Here is a 17,885-nt window from a genome sequence, read left to right as displayed (position 1 = left end):
AACATAAATGGAAAAAAATAACATTATAATATTTTAACAAATATGATACTAAATGAGATTATTTAATGGCTACAACAGTATAGTAGGCCTATAGACTCTATTTGTACAAATTGCTGCACATTAATTTAATTAAATGAAACCTTGTAACGAATTCACATTGTAGGGTAGACTGTGTACAGTTGAGACACCTTAAATAACTTGCGTTCGCAGCAAGCACAAGTTGTGATTTTTGCTGTGCACTTGCATATTAGTGTCAGCTGGGAAGGAAATATAGAGACTAGACCTCTTGGAACTTTAATTGAATACATAGCGTTGGTAAAGCATACTGAAATTACATCCCTACAAATTTATTAGGCCCTACTGAAAATAAATGTATCGAATTTAAGCAAAGTAGCCTAAATGTTAAGACTGTAAGCCCTTTGCTTTTTTACGTATAGCCTATAAAGGACTCTTATAGCCGACTTTGTGTTAATTTAATTTGTAAAGGATTTTTTTAACTCAAACATTAACACTGAAATAAATGAAACTAAATTATTGTAAAAAAAATTGGCACACCACGACGAGTGGCGCTATGCATTGTTCTAAAGCCAGGTTTTATTCTGGCATGTTGAATTAGTGTTGGACAAACGCGGCGGCGCGTTCATTTGAATGAAGAGCGCTTCTCTCTCGTGTGAGCGAACACACACTGGAACGTTAGGCCGTATCGCAACGAGTGAATCGTGGCCGAGTGGTTGAACTTACGTTACGATCATTTAGATGACACAGGTTCGAATCCCGAACTAACTTAGGCTACTGATATTTTTATATTAGCCTATTAATGCATTTTATAGTCTATTGTTGATGCAGAGAGATTTGTCTAGTTCTAAAACATAGTTTTTTTGCTTATAGCCTATTTACAAAATAAAATCACCATGCATTTCCATTTTACACTAAGGAACAAATATTATACAATGACTTTACTTCTGTAGCCTATAATAATAATTCCAATCGTAATTTCAAAAGCAGTTCCGTTAAAAAAAAAAATATATATATAGGCTATATATATATATATATATATATATATATATATATATATATATATATGACGTTTAAACGACAAACAATAAAATCAGAACCAGTATGGTTCCAGTGGCAGTAATGCATCCACGGCTTTTCAAAATGTCACAAAGCGTTTTGAGATTGTTTTGTATGAAATATTGAAGTTTATAATTAAGTGTTTTGGCACACCACGACGAGTGGCAAACTCTTTGTTTTGTTTTGCAAACTCAGCTAGCCTGTGGGGGGTTTGGAGAAGGCAATAGTTGCTTTATCGTGGGGGTGCAGGACAGAGGTGTTAATGTTCCGTCTTTCATATGGAGAGTGTCGGAGCCAGCCTGATGAGCAAGCAAAGGCAACATTCTTTTAGGGATTAATTAATCTCAAAATCTCCAAAAGTCCATAGCCTATGTACAGTAGGCCCTATATCTTATTAAATTATATATTGTAGTTTTATTGATTGTATTTAAAGGTTTTCCACACACAATTTCAATTTAGCAGATACAGAGCTCTTTAATTCGCGACCCACCTCGTTTTATTGTAAGGTGAATTCAGCAAGGCATGTTGTATCTTTGAAGGAACAAAAGCTATTTGTTACAGTTTTTTCTTTCGTGATTTGTGTGGATGACACACAGCGACATATACAGTATTATCAGCTGTATTATTAATGCTTAATTTCGAGAAAGACCCGCCGCGCGCAGTGAGGGAGACCAAACTTATTAAAAAAATATCCAGCGCGAGAGAGGCAAAGAAAAACGCCTGTTCTTAATTTGTTGCTTTGAACTTTTTTCGTTTTGTACCGTTTTAATTTTATAATTTAGCTGCAATTTCTTTGACAATAGAAATTTAAAATGTTGCAAGAATAAGATTCTGTGTTTCTTATTTTGCATCACAAAGGGAATAAACTCTATCGATGCAACCCTGTTTAAATAAATAAACTGTCCCGACACTTTATTCATACCTTGAAATGTGCGATGGGTTTTCAAACTTAATTAGTTTTCTTTTTCTTTTACATTTTCATTGTTTATTTTTTAATTGAAAGTAATACTGTATTGAAAGTATTTTTCTGATTTGTTCGATCTGTTTTGGAAAATGTCTACCGTTGCTATGGCCGGGTATCACTGTCAGTCATCTCAATCTCGTGAATGATTCACACACACACAAAAAAAATAATTTAGCAGATTAAAGACGAGCTTCATCATCTTCATTTTCTGGTGCAATCGGCTTACAGTCTTCCTTCATCAAATTCATCAGTGTCGTCTTTGCAGCGGCTCTGGAATGTAGCAAATTTATGTTGTAATGTACAATTGATAATTAAACAAGACGATTGACTTTAATAAACAGATGCATATTTAAGCATCAAGAACGGAAAAACATAAACACTGTCGGCTACACTGAGATTCGATCTCAGATCGTTAGAAGCTCCGAGGTTCTATTGTTAATGCATTGACCACAGAGCTATCGTCTGAATAGCCTATACTACTGTTTGTTCGGGATTTGAACCGATTTGAATTCGGCCACGAAACACTAATGTATTTTTACATATTTTGTTAATTCGTTAATGTTAACCAATTCTGTTGTAGCGTAATAGGCCTATATTTTTTCCCTAAAAGTTTCTTTTATTCTCTGCTTTGTTTGTTTATATTTTTACATATTCAATCAGTCTCATTTTTGTTCAAATAATGAAAAAAGTTTTTTTTTTTTTTTTTTTTTTGTTAAATAAACAGATAGGTAACTTACCTTTTAAAATGCCGCAGTTGCTGCTGTTTTGCCCTGTCACTTGCGCCACCCGGTATAGCCTAGTCATTTCGCGAACGACTTTGAAATTCGACTGGTTTATTTTTGCCGCGGCAGTAATAGGCATTGTGGTTGATTATTTATTAATTAATTCAATTGATAATCATAACAACATGTAAGCCTATTTAATTCTGAATATAACAAAGAATGCTTAAACCGACTAACATCGGTTAGTAGCCTACTGCAAGTCCTGAAAATGTTTTAATTTTACGGTAAATAATTTTAATTTATTTCACTGTTATGTTTCAGTTAATAAATCTACAAACACATTAAAATAACACGAAGTAAATGACAAGTAACCTATTGACATAGCCTTTCTAAATTATAGAAAAACTGGGCACACAATGTTAAAGTGTGTCTACTTTGTTTAAATTTAATGAATTTGAATTCGTTTAACCACAATATTTATCTTGAATTTATCTGTGGCCTCAGCTCAGATTACTGCCGCGGCAGATTACGTCATAAAGTGAATAAACTGACACTTTTCAAAGTCTGTGATTACAGCGCCACTCAGCGGTAAAAGGCAGCAAATACACATCCCAATTTTGCCGCCGCGGGAACGGCGGCGGTAAAAGTCTCATTCTGGTTGTCCACCATCTGTAGGATCAATATGGAAACAATAGAAAACTTGACATTTAAATGGACTGATTTCATGTTTTCATCATCAGAAAATCTTGTACATGAATAACAATTAATTCAAAGTCATTTTTGTAGTTTATAACCTCTAAATACACATTCTGCTTAATAAATGAAGATTTAGTGTAAAGCACCATTAGTCCAGTATAACTGTAACTCTGTCAGAATAATCTACTGTCATTTGTTACGCTGTTTTTAGTCTGTTATCACTTCTGTATTGTTTCAAAGCAAAGATTTATCAGATTTCAGTATATAAAAATGTTTATAGGAAGTTTCAAATGCTTCACAGTTTAATGCTCTTTCTACTGATACACATAACAAGCCGTTAACTAATAGTGTTTCTGAATCTTTCTTCTGATGGAGAAACACCAGAAAGTGCAGTGCTATAAATGATGAGACTTGAGTCCAGTTGCCTTAAAATAAATAAACAGCCAACTTTAATCTCACTGTAACTGCTGTACAGTAAAATGATACTAACTGTAGTTTCTCCAGCTTGAATTGTGGGTTCATCAGTAGATCACTGAGGTTTTTCACTCCAGAGTCTCCTAGTTTATTCCCGCTCAGGTCCAGCTCTCTCAGGTGTGATGGGTTTGATTTCAGAGCTGAAGTCAGAGCAGAACAACCTTCATCTGTCATATCACACCACCTTAACCTACATTAGCAGAAATGAGAAAAACAAACTCTTTATTCTCTTTCAAATATCAAAACACTTTTTCTTTCTTGTATGTGAATGTGACTGACCTCAATCTCTCCAGTTTACAGTGTGAATCCTTCAGTACGTCACATAAGTGCTTCACTCCTGAGTTTCCTAGTGTATTCCCGCTCAGGTCCAGCTCTCTCAGGTGTGATGGGTTTGAGTTCAGAGCTGAAGTCAGGATGAGACTCTGTTTCTCTGTAATACTGCATTCACTCAGACTGAAGACAGAAAGAGAAAATGACTCAGATCTATGATGAACATCTTATTAACCCTTTAAGTCCTGAAGGCATTTTTAGAGTTTTTTCTAAATGACACACAAAAGTAAAGAATCAAAACTAAAGTAAGGAGAGTTCAAAGTTAGATATCATTTAATAGAAAACTTTTTATATTTTTAGTATTTTTTTATTACATTTGGACAATCTCATGTTGAGACACTGCTGACAAAAGATTAAAAAAAGTGTGTTCAAGGGAAATTTTACACATCTTTCTTATCTGACATGCAATAACTCATGAAGGAAATAAGGTATGAGGTATTTAAATCGGGAGCATCCACTGTAAGTGATGATATTTATTATTTACATATGGGTCTTGCGGGGCTTCATGTACAGAAATTCACTCAAGTTTGGTCAAAGCCCAAAACAATTATGTTTGTTGTATTCTTCTCTTACAAATGACACATGACTACTTGAGATGTATGATGTTTTTGACATATTACAGTACATAGTACCAAAAATATTTCATAAATTAATAAATTATGAAAAACTCAGCACTACTCAGGAGTTAATCAAATTGGCTACATTCATTGTAAAGTTCAGACTCTAAGCTTTGAAATGACACTTATTTTGTGTTGATCAAGGCAGTAGTTTGAACAATATGATTATTAATGTTTTCGTAGCTAGGTGGCATCACCAGCGGTTCACTCCGGTTTAGAGGGACGACTCAGAACTCGTCAAGAGTTGATCGAAATGGTTAGAAGCATTAAAAAGCAGAGTTTCTGAGCTTTGAAGTGATACATATTTTGATTTATTATATTCAGTGGTTGCTTAGTAATGCGGTTATGATTTTTTTCATGGGGGTTATAGGGGTTACAGAGCTACAGCAGGAATATAGTCTGTAATTTAGTCTATAGTTCCCATATTCTGCTTGTAATCGTGTCACACTAGTTCTGTTTGCTGGAAACTGTTGTTTATTCTTTCTTTTTTTTTAAATTATTTCTTATAATATATCTCTTGTTTATTGCAGCAGCAGATGCAAATCTCATGATATTTCTGCAGAACAACATGTACACTAGGGCTGGGCGATATGGAGCAAAAAATATATCTCGATATATTTTGCTATATCTCGATATACGATATATATCTCGATATCTTTACAGGAAAAATAACCCCCCAAAAACTACTGCAAAAACAAATATGCCAAATACCACAAAGTTTTTTTTTTTTTACTGAAGTGCAAATAGGTAGGCAGTTCATGTAGGAACAAAGTGTTTCTGCGACATTTAAAAAAAAAAAAAAAAATCCCTGTATACAAAAATAATAATTTAACTGTAAAATAAAGGAAGAAATAATACATATTGCACTATTTTAAATAAACCTGTATAGAAATATCATTACTAATTTTGGCAAATAAATAAAAAAATGCCATATATCCCCCAAAAACTGCACAACTGTAGAGTAAAACATTAATTAAAAGTGATACAAATGCATCTAAAAATTGACATGATTGTTACAAAATCACACTGTCTGGGGCCTCTGGGGAACTCAGAACAACTGCTAGCATAAAGTTTAAGGTAAAAATATCTGCCATTAAATTACAGTATCTTACTACTATGCAATTAGATAAACGGTTCATTCATTACATCACTTTACCTCTGTCTTTATCCACCTTTATCCTCTTCTCTTCTTTTTGGCACTGTATCTATAGCAGAATAGGTAGGCTAATGCTAATTTATAATGTGTCATGTAAATTCGGCCATCCGTCACAATCAGGAAACTTTCACCGTGTCTAGACCTGGCGCGAGCTGCCAGGCCCGTTTCTACAGGGAAGCATGTTAAGTGTGAGTGTGTTAAGCGCCCTCAAACAAAAGCAATGCGGCGAGAGGCGACGCTACACAAAAAATTACCAACAACAACTGATCGCGCGCGCGCTGTTTCTGACGCACTTCAAGCACTCGCTGGGCGGGGAAAGATTGATGGGCCTGATAGGACTCGGGGGACTTGGTTGAATGAGACAACACGCGAGGGGAGGGGGAACAAAAGCAAGGAGGCGGAGGAGGGCGGGGGCGAGCACAGCACAGAGAAGGCAAACAAGCAAAGTGGCGAAATCAGAATTAATAAACAATATATCGATATATACGATATGTCAAAATCCATATCGAGTTTAAAAAATATCTCAATATATCGTAAATATCGAGATATCGCCCACCCCTAATGTACACAATCAGTGCATTGTTTCAAATATTTTAAACGCAACACCCTTTTTGGCTTCCAGACGCACATACACTTTTAGTAAGGATCCTACGCACAGTTTTATAAATGAGAGCCCAGAAGATGCAATCCTACGGTATAATCGGTGTAACCTAAACTAAACAGCAAACTTTAATCTCACTGTAACTGCTGTACAGTATAATGATACTAACTGTAGTTTCTCCAGCTTGGATTGTGGGGTTCATCAGTAGATCACTGAGGTTTTTCACTCCAGAGACTCCTAGTTTATTCCAGCTCAGGTCCAGCTCTCTCAGGTGTGATGGGTTTGATTTCAGAGCTGAAGTAAGAGCAGAACAACCTTCATCTGTCATACGACACCAGCTTAACCTACATTAGGAGAAATGAGAAAAACAAACTCTTTATTCTCTTTCAAATATCAAAACAGTTTTTCTGTCTTGTATGTGAATGTGACTGACCTCAATCTCTCCAGTTTACAGTGTGAATCCTTCAGTACGCCACATAAGCGCTTCACTCCAGAGTCTCCTAGTGTATTCCCGCTCAGGTCCAGCTCTCTCAGGTGTGATGGGTTTGATATCAGAGCTGAAGTCAGGATGAGACTCTGTTTCTCTGTAATACTGCATCCACTCAGACTGAAGACAGAAAGAGAAAATGACTCAAAGCCATGTTAAGTTCATGTGTGATCTAAAAGCATCATTAATAAATGCCATACAGTCACTAATACACCAGCAAAATCATGGAAACATAATGATATGAACAAACCAAGACAGGAGCATTTGAGGAAACTAGTTACAATCCAAGTCTGGATCCGTCCTCACTTCACAAATAAGTGAATTTATCACTGTAGATTAATATATAGGATCAATATAGAAACAATAGAAAAGTTTTAAATCAAACATTTAAATGGACTGATTTCACATTTTCATCATCAGAAAATCTTGTACATGAATCACAATTTATTTAAAGTAATTTTAAAGTGGAGTTTACATCTCATTATAAAACGGTTTGTTCCAATCCTTGATTCTGATTGGTCAATATTTGTGTGTTATTCACGATAAACCACAGACAAAGAAAGAAAAAAGAAAAGAAATGGACACAGCGACCCCATAGACGTCAACGGAGAAAAGTGAAATCAATTAGAAGCTCTTCTTCCTGATGGCGGAGCGACTGTGCAGACTCACACTGAGCTTGACGACGTAGATGTGACGTGAGCAACCCGTCTGTCTTCTAGCGGCTGTGCCGAGAGAAATCTGATCATTCCCTTACGAAACTCGTAGAGACGGAGAGTGTGAGTCGGAGCTGTACATGAGCTGGAGCAGGAGCAACTGTATGCCTCTCTATGGGCTTCTCTTCTTGACTTTATCGGACTTTATGCCTCCACGTCCCCCGATTTCCCACGAGCTTCTCCTCCTGTCTATACGGTAATCTCTCTACTGTGCGACAGAGAGTCGCGTAGTTATGACGCAATCGTTAGCCTATTTTTACAAAAAATTGCTTCTACGGGGCCATAACGTAAGCTACAAGGTAATGGAGCCTTTTATACATTTTCGTGTTTGTTTAGAAATAAATAATGGACAAATGGAGTCTTTAAACACCTGAGATGTAAAGTTATTTGCTGTCAAAGTGACGCCAAAATGAATGGGAGTCACTGGAATGCTAACAGCGAGTGATGGTCCGCTAATCAATGGCGGCGCCCGGGGAAGGTACGCTTTCCGGGTGATGGATTACCCCCTTGGATAAAACACGGCTACGGCCGTTTCACCCAACGGTTCTGTGTATCACTACACAACACCCCTAGCAACCACTCTTAGCAACGCAAACACATGTTTGATCTCACTGATATTGTTCATTGAAGCTTATAGAGTAGAGTATAGTGAGAGATTGAGTAAGAGAGTGTTCCTGCACTTACAGTAAATATAGCATTTTCCTTCAGGTCAGTCCTGTATTCATAATAAAAACTCATTTTGAATGTCCGCTGCAATATCTTGTCCTTTTAACAGCTAGGCTAAGGGTTTTCCCGTGACACGCTAGTCATTTATCATTTATTTATGAGTCTTGCTTCTCCTTGTTCACAAGAAGTTTCAGTCCTTTCAATATAAAAGTCTTCTCTACTGACTGACTCACTCATAAAGACAGTGTTTTCCGCCATCTAATGGAGAAATAATGTAACTTCTGTTGCTGTTCATGGTCAGGGACTATTTTTTCCAGTGGAAGGAAGGCTTTTAGTTATTTTACTTCATGCAAGTTGTATTGATACATTTGTTGGCTTTAAAATTTGTATTGTGTGGTAAACGTTTTATTAAAGAAACAAGGTCCTCAAGGCTGTGCTGTATGGGGAATAAGTCACGGCTGACTTCGCTTCGCATCAAGCCTAACAACACCCTTCAGCCGTGACTTATTCACGATACAGCACAGCCTCGAGGACCTTATTGCTTACTTACACATTCTGCTTAATAAATTAAGATTTAGTGAAAAGCACCATTAGTCCAGTATAACTGTAACTCTGTCCGAATAATCTACTGTCATTTGTTAAGCTGTTTTTAGTCTGTTCTCACTTCTGTATTGTTTCAGAGCAAAGATTTGTCAGATTTCAGTATATAAAAATGTTTATAAGAAGTTTCAAATGCTTCACAGTTTAATGCTCTTTCTACTGATACACATAACAAACATTAACTATTAGTGTTTCTGAATCTTTCTTCAGATGGAGAAACACCAGAAAGTGCAGTGCTATAAATGATGAGACTTGAGTCCAGTTGCCTTAAAATAAAATAAACAGCAAACTTTAATCTCACTGTAACTGCTGTACAGTAAAATGATACTAACTGTAGTTTCTCCAGCTTGAATTGTGGGATCATCAGTAGATCACTGAGGTTTTTCACTCCAGAGTCTCCTAGTTTATTCCAGCTCAGGTCCAGCTCTCTCAGGTGTGATGGGTTTGAGTTCAGAGCTGAAGTCAGAGCAGAACAACCTTCATCTGTCATACGACAGCGGCTTAACCTACATTAGAGAGAGAGAGAGAGAGAGAGAGAGAGAGAGAGAGAGAGAGAGAGAGAGAGAGAGACCTTTAACACACCTTCATTTATAATTACACTGTATAGACATTCCTCAAACAATATATTTAACCGTAACACATCCTTTATATTTACAAAAAAAGAAAAACCCAAACCGTAGTACAATTTCATTATTTAGATAAAAAACATTTAATTAATTTGAAGAGATAATAATGAATAAATAAAAAATGTCATAGACATATCTATATTCTCAAATGTACATACATACACATATATATCCATGCAAAGACATTATTAAAATTCACATACTAAAGTTAGCAAATTATTAAATACAATTTTACCATCCTCATTTAAACTTTTTTTAATCCCTTTCTCGGCAAAGATCACAGGCGGACCCAGATTATTGTTGTTCAACATTCATTACTCGTTAAAAAAAAAGGCGGTGCAATAAAATCAGATGCTAACTGTAGAAAATAAGGCTCCAAGTTATCAGGACCAGCCGATTTTCTAATGTCTAAAAGTGTGAGGGCTTTATGCACTTCTGAGACTGAAAATGGCTTAAACTAAAATAATTACTGGCTCCAATATGACCCTGAATATTACCTTTAGGATAATAACCTTTAGGAAACTGGACTGGATTACTAAGGCATTGGCTAGGAACGGAACGTGCAATGGCGCTGCCCTTTTCTGTAATGTGTTTACTAGCCTTGAGCGGAATGTATGGAAGCCCGCACAGGACCAACTACTCCCGTGCAGGTCTTTTAACTACAGTCACAATACGCTGGGGGACGTGCGCATCTGTTTGTGCGTCGGACATTAAATCATTGCCCCTGCCTCTGTTCTTCTCCTCTGATGCTGTGGACTTGGCCCGTATGATCAGTGTTATGGCTTTACAAGACAATTTTACTATTTCTGAAAGCTGCCTTCGTAGCTTTGTACCAAAAATAAGTTGTAAGAATGAATCCTCTTTTCAATCATTTAAATCACTTAAGCTGAGGTGTTTAATTGTTCTGTTGCTGTTGATTTCAGGAAATGTGCAACCCATTCCAGGCCCAGACTCTGCTATAAGTTTCAATACCCCTGCTGATTTAAAATCTAGGGCTGGTCTTGGTTTTATTCGCTTGAATGTTCGTAGTTTGATCGCTAAGATGGATATGATTCGTATTTGGGCACACTGAACTGATGCTGATGTACTGTTTTATCATAAACTTGGCTGAGCAAATCTGTTCTGAATGAGGATATCAGTATTGATGGTTACAATAGGACTGATCGTCCCAGAAGGGGTGGGGGTGTCGCGGTATATATCAAAAATAAGTTTTGTGTAGTGTTGCACGATATACCGGTACTAGAAAGGTATTGCGATACCCTGCTATTAAAAACAATACGATATTGACTTTCATTAGTACCGGTACTTTGAGAGTGACAGTACTCTATATAATAAGAGCAGTATTTCTTAATTTGCGTAGCTGTGTGACAGCAGGAGTCAGGACGTGTACATTCACTAAACAACGGAAGCAGAACAGTAAAATATATACACACAGCACTGACAAAGAAACTTGCATGCATGAGAAAATAAAGCGCACAAGCCGTTCAGACAGCATACGATCGCGACTTCAGTTCTCTTTCGCGGATTATAAGGTTTGAATAGTCAAAATGATATGTAAAAATGCACGTCCTGGCGAGTATTCACGTAAACACAGTCGGGTATGTCTTTAGTGAACGTAAATCGTTTGTAAAAAGAAATCGCATATGTTCCAATGTATTGGATACGTGCAGGCAGGCGCGGAGCTGTGGGTGGGCCTGGACGGGCCTGGGCCCGCCCACATTGACAGCTGGCCCGCCCAATCTGAAATAAAAAAAAATAAAAAAAATACTACTCTGTATTGTTAAACATGGATACTACTTTATGTGGTGTATTTCATCTATAACATATTATGTTAAAAACAATAAAATTATAAGCCTGATAACTATTTAAAATTTAAGTGTGTTGGTGACGTGTTTTCATTGCTCAATGCAACATCAACGTAGCACGCTCTATTGTAATCTGGCGCGAACCATCTATGACGCGAACAACCAACGGTTTTAGCGGTCGCTAGAAGTGTACGGTATCTTGACTTTTCTTAGAATGGCCAAACAAGTTACTCTCACTCATTTTTTTAAAAAACCTCGAGATTGAGATTAATAATTATTTGGAGGACCAATTTGTGGATCGTAATGGAACAACTGCTGGCTCTGAGAATGGAGCAGAGATTAACTCCGAACCGACGACATCCACTAACCGGCAAGCAGATCTGCCTATGGCTAATCGACGATCACTGCTACACTTAATTGCACCGCCACTGCCGTCGGATCTGTCAGCTCTGGAGGAACCTGCTACCCAACCTCATCTACAGGCATTCCCGAATACCATAATTGATGGGAAATATCGAAGCTTCAACGCCAAGTGGTATGAAAGGTTCAACTGGATTGAATATAGCCAGTCGAAAGACCTGATTTTTTGTAAAGCCTGTCGGCATTTTCCTGAAAAGCACACTGAGGGGACTTTTACTAAAGAGGGTTTCAAAAATTGGAAACGTATCGGCCAGGTCTGTGAGAAGCATCAGTCTAGCAAGCTACATGCTTCTGCACTTGTAAAATTACTCTCCTACAAACAAAGTCATGCGCAACAAGGCAGCGGTACTGTATTAAATCAGATGCACGGAGATTCCATTTCGTTCATTGAACGTAATCAACAGCACGTCAAAGTTGTGCTGGATGTTGTCATGCAGTGTGCCAAAATGGAGATACCCCTGAGAGGGCACCGGGAAACTCAGGAATCATTAAACAAGGGGAATTTTTTGGAGCTATTCGAGTTTATATCGAAGTACGACCCAGAAATAAAAAAAAAAACTTGTTGAACTGCCACGAAATGCTACACTCATGTCCCACCACATTCAGGACGAGCTGCTTGAGGCTGCCGCTTCACTTCTACTCAGGAAGATAAAAACGGAGATGCAAGAACAGCTTAGGCCCACATATTTTGCCATACTTGCAGATGAGTTTAAAGATGTTTCGAAACGCGAGCTAGTTGCTGTCTGTGTTCGATTTATCCATAGTGGGACAATCAAAGAACGAGCGCTGGGCTTTGTCAAAACAGCTGACCTGTCTGCTCAAGGAATATCGCAGAGGATCCTTGAAATTCTAGAACCACTTGGTTTGGACCCTTCTCTCTGTGTCGGGTTCTGTTTTGATGGGGTATCGGTCATGTCTGGGCACAGAGGAGGCGTTCAATCTATCCTGAAAGAGACATTTCCCAAAGCTGTGTATGTACACTGTAATTCCCACAGACTGAATTTAGTGCTTGTTGCTGCTGCGGAATCATCTGGACACGTCAGTACTTTTTTCACTGTCATCAATCAGATACACAACTTCTTCACTGGGGCCCAGAGGCACGCTCGGTTTGTGGAACTTCAGAAGGAAATGCACCCAGAACGCCCATGCAAGGAACTGGAAAGGTCATGTGACACCAGGTGGAGCTCTAAATCAGGATCTGTTCATAAAGTTTTAGAAATGCTAGACGTGTTACTTGAGACTCTTGTTGAGTATTCTGAGACAAGCGGACAGACAAAACTAGATGCAGATAACCTATTACAACAGATGCAAACAAAAAAGTTCATTTTCATGCTTGTTGTGTTTTGCAAGTTGTTTCAGTGCAACGATTTTGCCACAAAGGGGCTGCAAAGTCCAGCAATCTGCGTGACAGACTGCATCTCCTTAATTGGAACATTGAAAGCCACCCTTGCCACTTTTCGAGATAATTCAGATGGTGACTTTGACAAAGTTCTCAGATTGACGGAGGAGTTGATGGATAAATACGAGATAGCATGCTGGGATCTGATAATGTCTCGTGAGCGAAAGCTGCCTGCAAAGTTTAGTCAGTCTATTGTCACCACAACATTGGGGAAAACATCCGCTATCAAGAATAATGGTGATCTGAGAGCACTCTGGAACTGTATTCTGGATAACGAGATGGCTGAATTGAACAGCCGATTTAAAGACGACACCTACGGAATAATGCGAGCTTCAGCTGCCCTCATCCCAGGATCCACCACTTTTGGCACACAAGAACTGATCAAATCTCCTTGCAGCTTGTATGGGATAACAGTCTGTGATGCGGAATTTGCCTTTTTTACCCAATTCATCAAGGGCAAAGCTGACAAAGACAAAATGCCCTCACTAATTGAATTGTTGGATGCCTGCGCTGCTGATATTTTCCCCAGAATGAACCGTCTGTTAAGGGCCATCATCACACTACCCATGACGTCCTGCAGTGTTGAAAGACTTTTCTCCGCTACTCACAGGATCAACACTCGCTTGAGAGCATCAATGGTGACTGAACGCTTGAACAATTTGACCCTGTTATCTTTTGAAAGAGAACTGACAGAAACACTGGATTATGACGAGATCATAAGCATCTTTAATTCAAAACCCAGGCGACTCCGCCTTGTATAGCCAGGTAAGGTATAGGCCATGGTTTTCTTTACATGTAGGCTGTGGATTGATAGCAGGATGAGACTATTGAGTAGGCTACTTTGAGCCTCTGAGCTCAAATAATGTTGCTTTTTTAGAAAGCTAAACGTGTTTGTGGGGGTTGACCTAGGCCTCTTGTTCAGGGCCTAAATATTAGTTCAGTTAACATGTCATTACTTTAAATGTTCACTGAATAGAGTGGTATGTTGTTGTTGTTTTTTTTTTGTTTTTTTTTTTTGTTATTTTGTTAGAGCTACGTGCTGTCTAATTAATCTTCCCCATGCACTATCACAATGTTGCCTTTTTGTGAATGATATGTTCCTGGCTGGCTGGCTCGGTAGCCATAGCCTATGTTATATAGGCTTATGTATTTAGCTCAGTTTTGACAATAGATTAAATTTAAATTACAAAATAAGTAGGCTAATAAACATTTTTTTACCATTATAAAGCAGTTTGAATGTTTCATTGCGTTACAGTATTGTTCTAATGTATTCCCGAGCAGCTTTCAGCTATGATCACTTTGATAACTTTTCTTGCAAGCACCCTGAACTAGACAAGTGGAAAACGTATTTTGAATAACACCACGTTATAACCTTAATTTTGTTTCGTTTTAAATTATTACATTTAAAGACATTTCAAGCTTTGTGTATTTGATGTATTTCTCATGTCTGTGTGAGGCATAGCTACACTGAGTGTTAAGTTATGAGATGCGCTCCAGTTAACGTGCAGTGCAAGTGACCGCGCGGGCACCTCCATGATTAATTAATAAGGATAAATGATAAATTCAGGCAATTGGTTGATGAAAAATTTATTAAAATTAAGATACAATTTATACAAAACGAAATTCACTTTAAAGAAAGTCTTTCTACAAAACAAACCTATGAAGTGGTCATAATCATGTCTGACCATGTCATATTGCGCCTCTTATAATGCTGTTAAGTGTTCACTTTTCATAACCAAAATAGATTAAATAAATAAAAAATATATATTATAATATTGAACATAAATATGAACCTAAATACGTTTTCTTTAATGGCTACAGTACCTAGTAACGTCAGAGGACTCAAGGCTGCGTTTCCCGAAACCTTCTTATTTAGGCTACACTTTTTTTTTTACTGAAATGCTGGAAAGTATTTACAAGAACAATATTTCATCGCAGCTTCACCACAACAAACAAAAAATGGGAACGAGAAGAAAGCACGTAAAAAATTGAAATGGTTATTGTGGCAGCAATATGTGATACAATAATAGTTGAAATTGCATGTATTAGGATGTTTTTATAGACTTGTTATCGTTTCTTATTCAAAAGTGATGTACACGTGACGTGCACATATACCATAAGATACAGTGTTACATAAGAACGACGTAGCGTTAAGAAGGTTTCGGGAAACCCAGCCCTGCTAGATTCGGGACAACTGCTTTGATTTCGGAACACCCATAGATTCAGGCCCACCTCGACTTAATCCAGGCCCACCCATCTGTCACGTTCTGCATCCGCCACTGTGTGCAGGTCTTAAAGGGCCGGACCGGCAGCGTAATATTCTGTGTGATTAATGTTAATCCAACAACAAAAGAAAATAGACAGTCACCCAATGCTTGACTGAATACATTTAATCTATTTATTAGGAATCTCCCCGTATAGTTAATTTATAGGGTGAAGACCTTATTTTTTCAGCTACAGAAGGTCTATTTAGCTTTCAAAAAATAAATTAAGCACTGTTTATTTTATTTGTCTCTTATAGTATTTGTCATATTGTTTGTAATTTACTTCTTTGCTTATTTTTAATTAGATATCTATATTATAATTATAAAATTACATTTAAAAAATATTAAAGTAACACTATGTAGCTTTTCAACCTTCATAATATATTTCCAAGACAAAAAGAACTACAAAATTCGACTGCTTTACGGCATACGTCACTTCCCCCACCACTTCCTCAAATGTGGACGTGAGAGGCCAACCAGCGTTTTGTTTCAATATTTTGTGCGTATGTTTTTGTCATGGGGGCTGTGTACACCTGGCCACTTCATGCGTTTTCTCAGATGGGATAGCTATCTGATCGTGAAAAGACCAGGTGTAAATGCCCTCCGAAACGCATTCAAGACGGATTTGAATCCGATCGCTCAAACCACTTCAGGAGGAGGTCTGGGCCGCATTCCAGACGAAACTGGACAAGAGTAAATGCATCTGGTTGTTGAAACCACATATGTAAATTGTACTCCCCCCAAAAATGCAAAAAAAACAAACAAAAAAAAAACGTGTGAGAGCGTGTTATAGGCTTTATGTTATAGCCAGATATGACGACGCGCTGGAACACGCATCACCGCAGATGAGCAACTGAGCATCTATTCATCAAGCCAACGTGCAAACTATCGCAAATCACAGTGAAAGTAAGTCGCAGACGCTTAACACACAATCATCATCATTACAAGTAGAGAAATGAAATGATCTTACCAGGGCTGTTGCTGTTCTCTCTTATTGCGGTCTTTGATTTTGAAATTTTAGCTGATGATCAATAAAATGCAGCTCATATCTGTTGCTTTCGGTGACGTGCACTCCATTAAATCTGCATATAGTGCGGGAACTGAAGATCGGATTTAAATCCGTTTCGCAAAAACACATTTATGTGACCAGGTGTAAATGGAATCGTTTTAATAAATCAGATAGTTATCCGATCTGAGAAAACACATGAAGTGACCAGTAAATAAATCTCTTACTTGTAAACTTGTTTGCGTTCTAAGCGCTTTGCTTGTAGTATGTAATTTTTTTTACGATTCATTGTTTATAATTAGACCTGTCCAATAATTTCCACATATGTCTAGCTAGCTTTCTATTATCAGAGCTGTTAACAGACTTGCTAACAAACACTCGATTCTCTTACGTGTTTTTGTGTTGTGTTTTATTGCCTAGCTTGCCTCACGAACTAGTTTGCCAGCTGAACTCAGGTGCTGTGAGGTGTATTTATCACGTAGTCCTGAGGGATATCAGAAGATGCTGTTGACGCTGATTCCTGCGATTATCATGAGAACAGTTTTCAATATCTCACATAATTATCAGGACATAAATAAGCCTAACGTAGAGGTTGTAAATAGTGTAAACGAGCACAATTTGCAGACTATTATGATCAATTGCAATAATTATGTCTAATGACATCATAACGGCCAATGTTATGAAATAATGCGACGTACATTTAACTTTATTGATGTTATCTGGCATTTTGTAATGTTTACATTACAATAAAAAAAACCACAAATTAAATTATACAGTAGGCCTAGACTATAGGCTATTTACTTGTGATTTAACTGCAATCATGTAAAAATGTTATAAGCCAGCAAACGCCACCTACTTTATTATTTTAACACTTGACATAAACTTATTATTATCCTATTACCATCATCAGTAGTTCAGTAGACTATGCAGTATGCAGTAGCCTAATATTTGTATGAAATCGTGAAACATTACCTGGTCAATATCTCCGGAGTCTATCTGTGCCTGTTCCATGCCCGACACCGGTGTACAGGGATATTCACGACAGTGCAACTATTCCACAGCGACTCTAGGGGTCGCTGTTTGACAAAAACACGATTTCTACTTAGTGTTGCTTTAAATTACTCGAATCATGAAATAAGATTTTGGTCATCCCAACCTGCAGAGTTGTGAAAGGTTTGTAAATGTTAGCATGATTGATAATAATGTGATTGTTGCAAACATCTCGGTAAGGACGTTCACACTGACATGTAATAACTATTATTATT

The 17,885-nt window shown here is 37.5% G+C and overlaps 1 pseudogene across 1 annotated transcript in view; it reads right to left on the bottom strand.

Moving 5' to 3' along the window:
- Positions 1–4,093: 4,093 nt before the first annotated feature.
- The window catches only part of LOC308700509, a 209,955-nt pseudogene continuing 196,163 nt past the window's right edge, over positions 4,094–17,885 (bottom strand). The window contains exons 12-16 of the transcript XR_014032262.1: positions 9,433–9,606; positions 7,068–7,241; positions 6,804–6,978; positions 4,210–4,383; positions 4,094–4,097 (exon numbers count right to left, since the gene is read on the bottom strand). The product of XR_014032262.1 is annotated as an uncharacterized misc_RNA (transcript). The remainder of the gene's footprint in view (positions 4,098–4,209; positions 4,384–6,803; positions 6,979–7,067; positions 7,242–9,432; positions 9,607–17,885) is intronic.

Source organism: Scardinius erythrophthalmus (assembly GCF_964197995.2).
Source record: "Scardinius erythrophthalmus genome assembly, chromosome: 13".
NCBI classification, from domain to species: domain Eukaryota; kingdom Metazoa; phylum Chordata; class Actinopteri; order Cypriniformes; family Leuciscidae; genus Scardinius; species Scardinius erythrophthalmus.
Note: the sequence above shows the minus strand (reverse complement) of the source record. Positions and strands in the feature narration are given on the sequence as shown.